Source organism: Belonocnema kinseyi, chromosome 5 (genome assembly GCF_010883055.1).
Source record: "Belonocnema kinseyi isolate 2016_QV_RU_SX_M_011 chromosome 5, B_treatae_v1, whole genome shotgun sequence".
NCBI classification, from domain to species: domain Eukaryota; kingdom Metazoa; phylum Arthropoda; class Insecta; order Hymenoptera; family Cynipidae; genus Belonocnema; species Belonocnema kinseyi.
The window spans coordinates 20,405,300-20,415,973 of NC_046661.1; the positions used below are offsets into that span (position 1 = coordinate 20,405,300).

General features: G+C 34.6%; 1 protein-coding gene across 1 annotated transcript in view; it reads right to left on the reverse strand.

The window, feature by feature from the left end:
* The window catches only part of LOC117173558, a 77,856-nt gene that overhangs the window by 43,326 nt on the left and 23,856 nt on the right, over positions 1-10,674 (reverse strand). The gene's annotated exons all lie outside the window — the stretch shown is intronic.

Genomic DNA, 10,674 nt, shown 5'->3' on the forward strand with positions numbered 1-10,674 from the left:
CATAGACTGGACGAAGACTCAGAAAATATAAATAGCTTCAAGGAGTTATGTGTTGCCCTCATAACACCTGATAAAGAATGCCCACCCATCACTACTGAGGAGATGAAACCTCATATTTAAAATCGGAAGAGCCGATTCCAGAGTGGTTGGTGGAAGGGCACACAATACTTCTGCCGAAAATAGGCAACTTAGCTGACCCAAAGAATTACAGGCCAATAACTTGTCTGAACACGCTTTATAAGATACTCACGGCTATCCTAAATGATAGGATTGTTCGGGCAATTGAACCTGTGTGGCAAGAAATGTATGAACAACGAGGCTCAAAGAAAGGCGTAGCCGGATGTCGGGAGAACCTGCTCTCGGGATTGTCGAACGACTTACTAAGGAAATTGGAATGGAATTTGGGTTAGACAAATACACCTGCTCTCGGGATTGTCGAACAACATACTAAGGAAATTGGAATGGAATTTGGGTTAGACAAATACACAAAGGTTTATTTGAAGCGAGGAAAACTTAATGGAATCCCTGAAGATGCTGAGCTCGTTGATAGAAGCACCATACGACACCTTTGCGCTGGAGAGACTTATGCATACCTGGGCGTGCCACAGAGCCGCATTCAGGATGTGACATCTATAAAGGATACTCTCCGAAGCAGATACAAACGTCTCATCCGACAGATTTGATCTTCCGAAGTGTCGGCGAGGAACAAAGTATCTGCAACGAACATGCTTGCCGTCCCGGTACTACTCTATTCATTTGGAGTTGTTCCATGGACGAAGAACGAGCTCAGATCTCTTGATATCGGGACAAGAAAGGTTATGCACATGAACAAAAGCATGCATCTTAAGTCTTCCGTTCCGCGACTGTACATCTCACGCCGTCAAGTCGGTCGCGGAATATTGAGTCTTGAATGTCTTCACAACAGGATTATTCTGGTTACAGCATATAGAGTTGCAAATGGAAGAGAACCTCTTCTTAAAATGGTCAGGAATCACGAAGAAGTAGGCAAAGGAACGTTTCTGTACAAAGCAGCGGAGGAGGCTGCTGACAATCGGACTTGACTTCAGTATTAGGGGTGAGCAAAATGCATCAAATCTTATCTATCTCGAGTACTCACTCCTGAAAGCCCGGATTAAGAAAGCACAAGAGAAAAACTTTCGTGAACAGCTCCTCGATAAGAGGATTCACGGTATCTTCCACAGAAATGTAAAGGATCAGTCAATGTCTTGTGAGCTAACGTTTGCTTTCCTTAAATCGCCCGGATTGAAGTCTGGCACGGAGGGTTTCATTTTTTCATGCCAAGACGGTGTCATTTCCACCTTAACATACCGTCACCACATTTTGAACCAAGACATTCCCGATGATAGCTACAGGGCGTGCCATGCACAACCCAAGCATTTAGCTCACATATTATCTAGTTGTTCAACTCACGCGCGAACGACCTACATTCAAAGGCACAATGCGCCACTAAGAGGGCTTTATTACCATCTCTATCACTCCTACGGCATTAACCTTAATATCGCTCCTCTAAATGCTCCTAGGGAAATTGAGTCAATTGTCGAAAATGGGAAGTGCCGCATATACTGGAACTTTATATTCTCGAGAATTGTTTCTGTTGCTCACTCGAGGCCTGACATGGTTCTTCTTGACTTCGAGAAGCGAACCATGTTTGTTATCGAATTTTCGGCACCAGCTGACAAAAACATCATAACTAAGGAGAAGGAAAAGAAAGAGAGGTATCGACACCTTATAAGGGAGTTGCAACGATTGTACCCGGAATATTCTGTTAAATTGATCGTCCATACCATCGGCGCTCTTGGAGGTGCCAAGCTTTCACTTGCTAATGGCCTAAAAAGCCTCCCTGCGAATCAACAATATGCTAGAACACTTGCAGGAAAAATGCAGAATGCGGTTGTCCTTGGGTCGCTCCGTGTTCTTAGGGTGCACGAGGCTTTTGCTGGATCGTCGTATTGATTCCTTTACAGACTGTAACCACCTATCTCTCGGTCGTGAGACGTGGTTGTGGCTGAAATTTTACCGCGATTTCGCTGGAAGCGGGTGCAATTTTCCAGATTAGCACCCGCTCCCGGCGAAATCCTGCGGTTGTCCTTATGACAAATTTTTATTTATATATATATATATATAATACAATTTAAAATAAGTTTGATTTCAACTTCTTTAAATGCTAAGCGTAATTGTTAACTTTTTCAATCATTAAATCATTGAGTTTACAATGTGTGATTCTAAAATCTTTTACCATAACAATTTTCTATTTTAGATTTTGAACAATAATTGAATGATTTTATGGGGTGATTCTAAATCAGTTAAAATTAAACAATTTACAGATTTTGATGTTAAAAATTTAACTACTTCAATTCAAAAGCCTTAGTAGTTAATGAAACGTAAACTTCTGACTGTAACTTGAATCGTTAAAATTTCAGAGAGCTAAACTCAAACTTAGAACGACAGAATGTTAATTTTTGAAAGGTTGTAAAATATTTAAAAAAAATGTATTTACATTCCTTACAAAATTGATAATAATTTTCTATGTTGGAAAATGAATTTCAACAGAATATTTAAAAAGATTTTTAAAAATTTCCAAAACTGTAAAAATAATAATGTGAAGAATCCAAAACATTTAAAAGAAGATGTAGATTTTTAAAGATTTGAATACAAAATTTGGTAGGTTCTTAGGCATTTAAAAAGATTTCGAGATAAGGATTTCTTTTGGGGTACCTGGAAATATTTAAAGTGATTTTTTAATAAGAAAATATACTTTTATAAAAATTTTAAAAAGATTTAAAATAAAAACTTTTTATGTATAAATAACAATTATTCATTTGCAACGACTTAAAATTGAAATAATTTAACTTCTAATTTAAAAAGTGTTCGATAAAAAATTTTAATCTTTCAATTTTTAATGTTTTTAACTTAAAATTACCTGAAATGCTATAATTTTTAAAAATTCATAAACTTGTTGATTTATTCTTCAATTTAGGATATTGAAAATGATAGCGCTCATTTATAAATAATACAGGTTTTGGTTCGTTTAAACGAGTTTCTCATACAAGTAATGTTTTAATAACAAGAAAAAATCTGCCTTGGCGTGGGTTTGAACCGGGCGAAGAATAACTTTAAAATGATTATTAATTTCCCCTTTGCGAGTGGAGCGGTTGGAGGGGAGAGGGTAATTGTCGTGTGCCCCCCCCCCCCCCAAGCTCTTCTCTGGATCTGCGCCTGCAACCACAACAACAATAAGAACGACGACGCCGGAGAGACAGACAGACACCGACCTAAAAACTTGTTTTTCTGATTCAAGGGGCCTCAAAACGTCGATATTTCATGAAATTCGCGAAAGTCATTTTTCGCATAAAACTCTTCTCATTATGGATGAAAATGTGATGAAATAATCGTGGGGCCTTGAAAAAGTAGTGCTTTTCGCCTCTTGACTTTTTTCCATATCAACCTTTTTTTGCTTCAAATGTCCATTTTCGTTTGGTTTTTTGAATTTTGAAAATCCTTCAACTTTGATTTTATCAAAAAAAGCTACAAGGAAAAATTGTTCATATTTTTTTGTAGCATAAATGTCTGTGGATAGAAATTTTAAAATTTGAAAAAAGTGGTCTCAAACATTTTGAAAAAGCTCCAAGTTTTTGGATTTTTATCCAAAATGGCTGTTTAACGAACTCGATCTTTCTTTTTGGTCCCTCAAACCGTTTGTCAAAGCCCAATTCAATCCGACCAGTCTTTCAAAAGTTATCCGGTATACAGACAACAACAACAACGACGACGACGCCGGACAGACAGACACGAACGTAAAACCTTGTTTTTCTGACTCAAGCGGCCTCAAAACATCGACATTTTAATGAAATCCGAAAAACTCATTTTTTGCCAAAAGCTAATACCTTCTTATTTTGGATGAGAATGCAAAAATTATCAACAAGATTTGTAGAAAATCTTTCAAGGAATAAAATGATTTTCGCGTAATTTGGAACCGAAAAATTAGTATTTAAAAAAATGAAAGTTGTTCTAAATGTTGAGCTAGACTCGCGACCGGGAAAAATCGGGAAATGGAAGTAAATTTTAAAATTGACCTGCAGTTCGACTATTAAAAATTTAACAGTGATTGATTTTACAAGACGATTCTGGATCTGTATAAAATGATATAATTTACATATTTTAACGTTAGAATTTAAACTAATTTAATTCGAAAGCCTTAGTAGTGACACAAGTGTAAACGTTTGAATTAATAGCTTCTTAAATGAAGGACTTTATTCAATTTCAAAATCTGGTGCAATTGCAGAATAGAGTATGTCAAGATTTTAGAATGACCATATTTAACTCACCGTTTAGGTGCTTTTAAACATACAAACGGCCAGAAACACTCCTTTGACAGAAAACAAAAATAATTTTATCAAAACCCTACCCTTTTCCAAGGTTTTGTGGGGGCGGGAAGACACCCCTATGACTAGCAAGAAGAATAATGTTGGTCAAATCACTGCCCATTTCCAACTTCTCGTTAAATATGATCATTGCGATATATCGTGACATACCCATATTTGAGACATCATAGTAACAAAAGTACGTAACAATAATTTTACATTTTTGTCCCATCAAACCAATTCACTTATCGTTCAACTAAAGATTCTAATAGTTTGTGGCCAAAAAAAATTTTTTTTTCCTAAAATAGAGGTGACGCCCCTATTCTGCAATCTAAATCAAAATCTTTTTGAAGTATTATTTCAGTATAAAATATTCCATTTTTAATCTATTTAGTTTGGTAATTAAAAAAAAAACAATTTTCAATTGGGTGCGGCCACGTGTAGGGATTGTGCACAGCGCTCATAGCGCCTATTACAACACTACAAACTGGCGGTTGTACCATGCGTAAGCATAGTAGAGTTCTGCGTTATCCGTAGCTATGTAGCTCGAAGCGCACGAGCGAGTCTCACTCTCCATTCTCCCTACCCCTAGCTCCCGCCTTTTCTCAGCCTTCCCGCTCTCCTCAGCTTTTACCTCTCGACTCGAGCATCGCTTGCCACACTTACTGTCCGGCCGACCCGTCGAATACATCTCTCACGAGAACGCGCAATGTTCTCATAATTGTACTAAGTTGATCTCAGCTAGGCGAGAACGAGCAATGTTCTCTTTTAAATAAAGTATAGTTATTGAGTTACTTGGTGCTTAATTCTTCATCTCCTTCTATATTGAATATGGCGGTTAAGTGAATAATTTATTACTCCATAAAATCACTTTCGACCATATACATAACATAGTGCGAATTCATCCCAATAATACAATTCGCCTATACACGGAAACGGCCTGGCGCCATCTGTTACCTACAAGTGGCAATTTCTTAGTGATGAATTCCACTTGTTTACATGCGATTAAAAATAAATAAATTTAGGCTGAAAGTAATAATTTAATGATTAGATAAAGGGAGTGCCTGTAGGAAAGCTGATAAAATCTCGAGTTAGGGAAAAAAACTTTTGCTCGAGTTTATTAAACGGTTTGGTCGAAGTTGCGTTTTGAATTTCTCTTGTCAAAGACAGATCTCCTATCGGATTACAAATATCACATAAATTATTTCAATACTCTCGTTTTTGAAAAATAAATACTACGATATCTTGAAAAATTATTGTGTTAATTAAGTCAGTAATATTATATTTATACAATTTATTATTTTTGTAAACATAATGTAAGTTGTGAGATTTTAAAGTTAGAAAGTTTAATTATCCCGTAATATTAATGGAGTATATTCTATTTTAATTTGAATTTCATGAAGTATATTTTGTGAAAAAATATTGTTCATACAAATTTAATGTTGTTGAAAATAAGTAAAAATTTATTACTTTAACGATTGGTGAATAATTTAAAATATTTGTATGTGACTTAACGATAATACAGTAATATTTTTGTAAGAACAAAATGATTTTAGAAAAAAATTTATTTGAATAATTGAAGTGTGTTTAAACAATGAAACATTCATTAAACAATGGTGGTCAATATTTTACTGAATTTGGCTTATTCTCTTTACTTTCACTTCTGCACTCGCACCACATGAATTACTGCTAAACTTTTTCCCTTATACAATATTTTAGGATAAAAATCGATAGAATTACTTTTAGCTTAAAATCCTGTTCTAATTAAAATATATATGATCAATCCGCTTGTTGACATTCAACTGGCAATTTTTATGGTTATGTTCATAACCAACAACGAAACTAGAATGGGTTTAGCTAGAATGAAAAGACAATTTTTTCACTAAATCTTTTTGCAAGAAAGCTTCCTCTATTATTTAGCTTCGTTTTGCAAAACTTTACATACGTTTGCAAAGCAATCATCTATTTATTTATTATATTTTTAAAAATGCACACGTGCTTAACTTGTGTAAATTTCAAACTTCTATCCACGCGGAATTTCAGGCTATGGTCGCCGCGGGCGCTGCCTGTCATATCCGGTTAATATCAAGGTCATGTCCGTATTTAATAGTAAACAATTTGAAAATAAATTGTCACAATTTCAGAGTGATAAATTTAAACTTTGAATGATACAATTATAATCTTTCTATTTATTATTTGTATTTCGAAGGTAAAAGTATTTCATTTTGGTTCTTAAAGAACAGTTAAGCAATCATTAATTTAGAAAAAAAATCAAATAAGCTGAAGGTATCTGAATGTTTCAAAGAAAATAAATAAATTTGGAGCTTCTTAGAAATTTTGAAATATTAAAAGAAAAAAATTAAAATTCATGGGAAGATTTAAATTGATTTTTTATTTCTAGAAAGTACATAACTCAAAAAGAATGTTTAAAAATATTTTCAAAGATTTCAAAAGATTTACAATATTAGAAACAAATCTGGAAGCTCTTGAGACAATTTTGTGTACAGGATTTGACAAAAATGTTAGTAAAAGAGGGAATTAGTCTAAAAAATATTTAAAAGTTCGGAAAATTTTCAAAAATAATTTGAAAAGATTTCAAATAATTTAAAAGAAAATTGATATTTTTGATAATTTTGAAATTAGATATTGACTTTTTATTTTGAAAAATTACATAATTTTAAGAGGTATAAAAATATGGGACCACTGAACAAAATCCTGAATGGGATGACTGAAAAATCCTAAAAAATGAAATCTCCGGCACCTGAATAATAATTTTATAAAACTTGTATTAAAAAATGCATTAGAAAGCACGTTCGCTTTGAATTGAAAAAATGTTCAGCCTAAATTTTCTTGATACTTACACAATAACATTTTGGAAACAAACGTAGCAGTATTCTATTCAACAACGATTTATACAGAATTTTTTTTGTTTTTTTTTCACAAGAAATTCGATTTTTCAGAACCCTTTTGTACTTTTTTTTTAAACTATGCACATTTTCAAACAAAAGTTTTTATCCAGAAATATATATATTTTATTATTGTATTTTCAATACATAAATAATTAATATTTAATAAACAATTTTTTTAATTGTTCACAAATTCGGGAATTTTCTAGTTCGGACGTTTTATAACTCAGCCATTTTCTTGGGGGATTTTTCAAATTCGGTAATACCTTATTCTCCGGATTTTTTTTTTATTTTTTGTGAATTTTCCAATTCGAATTTTATAATTTCAGGAATTTAATTATTTGTTTATTTCGCAATTCACGACTTTTACAGTGTCGGGAATGTTATTTTTCGGGATTTTCAGTCGCTTTTTCCGAAAAATAAAATTACCCCATCACTGTAAAAATTCCGAAATATTTACATTGTCGAAATATAAAAGTCCCGAATTTGAAAATTCTCGACAATTTATAATCTTACCGAATTTGAGAATTCCCGTCATAAAAATAAAATTATTATTTAAAAACATAGAAATAAAAGACAAATTAAATCAATCTGAATTGAATCCTGCAAAGTTTGAGTCATTTGAATTTCACGAGTTTTTAAATTTATTTTGTATCACATTTTCATACAATTGCACAGCCACACAAAAAAAAGTGTGCGGATCTGGTAACAAAACACACGTATTCCTATGGATTTTGGGGCGCTGAATTCCAATTCGGTATCACAAATCACCCATCACGTCATGTTTGAGCCATAACCTCAAAAAATGACGAATAATCATGTACTGAGGCAAATAAATTTCAAAATAATGACAGTGATGCAAATTTTCACTTCAAAAACATGTCGACTACTGTGAAGGATCAACCCTTGCCTGATATCAACTTATTTAACATAACTTTACCCAACAGAACCTGACCTCACCTACCCTGAATTAACAGAAATTTATTTAACTACACGTAAAGCTTTGGAAGCATATTTTCCCAGTAGCAAATGTTTGCTACATCGAATGGGTCAACTCCAGCCTAACCTCGAAATAAATCTAACCTAACCTAACCTCACGAAACACAATTAAGCTGATTGTGTTGTCCCGTTGTGTTTGCGGTACCGTTTCATTCAGCTTCGGCTTAACCTACATAGAGGTTTAACCTATCCTAACCTAACAAAACCTGACCTAACCTAACCGATTACGCTGGCAACCCTGTTCTTGCGCACTTTCATATTTTGACATTATAGTATAAATATATCCCTTAAATTTAAGAAAAGCAGAGGGAAAAAAATTTTGAATGAAACTCTTATTCATTTGCATGTTTATGTTACAGTTCTACATTTTAATGGATACAAACATTGTCAGGCTAATTGAAATGGGGTCAATTCTACTTGTAGTTCTAAGTTTCTTCAAATGAGTAATGTGCGTCTAAATTTTTAACCACCTGTAGTACAATGAAATGAATTTTATTCTGTTACAATGGGAACACTTAAGTTAAGTTGTGTTGCATTACGCAAAATTTCGTTAGGTTCTCTTAAGTTAGATTCATTTGTAGGTTAAGATCGAGTTAACCTATTAAATACAGCCCACATTTAAGACTAAAAACCGTACGCTTACATAGCTACACGTGTGGTTGAATTTCATTCGGCTAGGTTAGGTTAGGTCAGATTTTGTTAGGTTAGGTCAGATTTTGTTAGGTTAGGATAGATTACACCTCTATGTAGGTTAAGCCGAAGCTGAATAAAACGGTACCGCAAACACAACGGGACAACACAATGAGTTTCATTGTGTTACGTGAAGTTAAGTTAGGTTAGGTTAGGTTTTTTAGGTTAGGATAGGTTTGACCTCTTTTCAGGTTAAGCCCAAGCTGATTCAAACGGTACCGCAAACACAACGGACCAACACAATCAGTTTTATTGTGTTTCGTGAGGTTGGGTTAGGACAGGCTAGGTTAGATTTATTTCTAGGTTAGGCTCGAGTTGACCCGTTCGATGTAGCACACTTTTGCTACTAGGAAAATATGCTTCTAGAGCTTTACGTGTAGTTCAATAAATTTCTGTTAATTCAGGTTAGGTGAGGTCAGGTTCTGTTGGGTAAAGATATGTTAAATAAGTTGATATCAGGCAAGGGTTGATCCTTCACAGTTGCCGATATGTTTTTGAAGTGAAAATTTGCATCACTGGCATTATTTTGAAATTTATTTGCCTCAGTGCAATGATTTTTCGTCATTTTTTGAGGTTATGGCTCAACCATGACGTGATGGGTGATTTTTGATACTGAATTTGAATTCAGCGCCCAAAATCCATAGGAATACGCGTATCTTGTTACCAGATCCGCACACTTTTTTTGTGTGGCTGTGTTAAATTCGGTATTTTCAGATTTCAGAATTTTATAATTTCAAGAACTTAACAGTGTCGGGAATCTTATTATACAGGATTTTTCAATCGTCCTAAAAATATTTGAAAATTTTAAAAGATTCATAAAATTGTAAAAAAAAATCTGGAAGATTTTGTGGTAATTTTTTGCAGAATTTTACATATATATAATTAAAAATTTGTCATAAGGACAACCGCAGGATTTTTCCGGTAGCGGGTGCTAATCTGGAAAATTGCACCCGCTCCCAGCGAAATCGTGGTAAAATTTTGAGCCGCAACCACGTCTCACGACCATGAGACAGGTGGTTACAGTCTGTAAAGGAATTAATACGACGATCCAGAAAAACCCTCGTGCACCCTAAGAACACGGAGCGACCCAAGGACTACCGCATTCTGCATTTTTCCCGCAAGTGTTTTAGCATATTGTTGACATGCAGGGATGCTTTTTAGGCCATTAGCAAGTGAAAGCTTGGCACCTCCAAGAGCGCCGATGATATGGACGATTAGTTTAACAGAATATTCCGAGTACAATCGTAGCGACTCCCTTATCAGGTCTCGATACCTCTCTTTCTTTTCATTCTTCTTAGTTATGATGTTTTTGTCAGCTGGTGCCGAAAATTCGATAATGAACATGGTTCGCTTCTCGAAGTCAAGAAGAACCATGTCAGGCCTCGAGTGAGCAACAGAAACAATTGTCGAGAATATAAAGTTCCAGTGTATGCGGCACTTCCCATTCTCGACAATTAACTCTATTTCCCTAGGAGTGTTTAGAGGAGCGATATTAAGGTTAATGCCGTTAGAGTGACAGACATGATAATAAAGCACTCTTAGTGCTGCATTGTGCCTTTGAATGTAGGTCGTTCCCGCGTGAGTTGGACAACTAGATAGTACCAGGTGTATACATATGAAACCGGTATTGCCATCTAGCGGCTAGTAGGCACACTTGTAGGCACTGTCGGAACTTACCATTTGTGCTAATTGGCGTA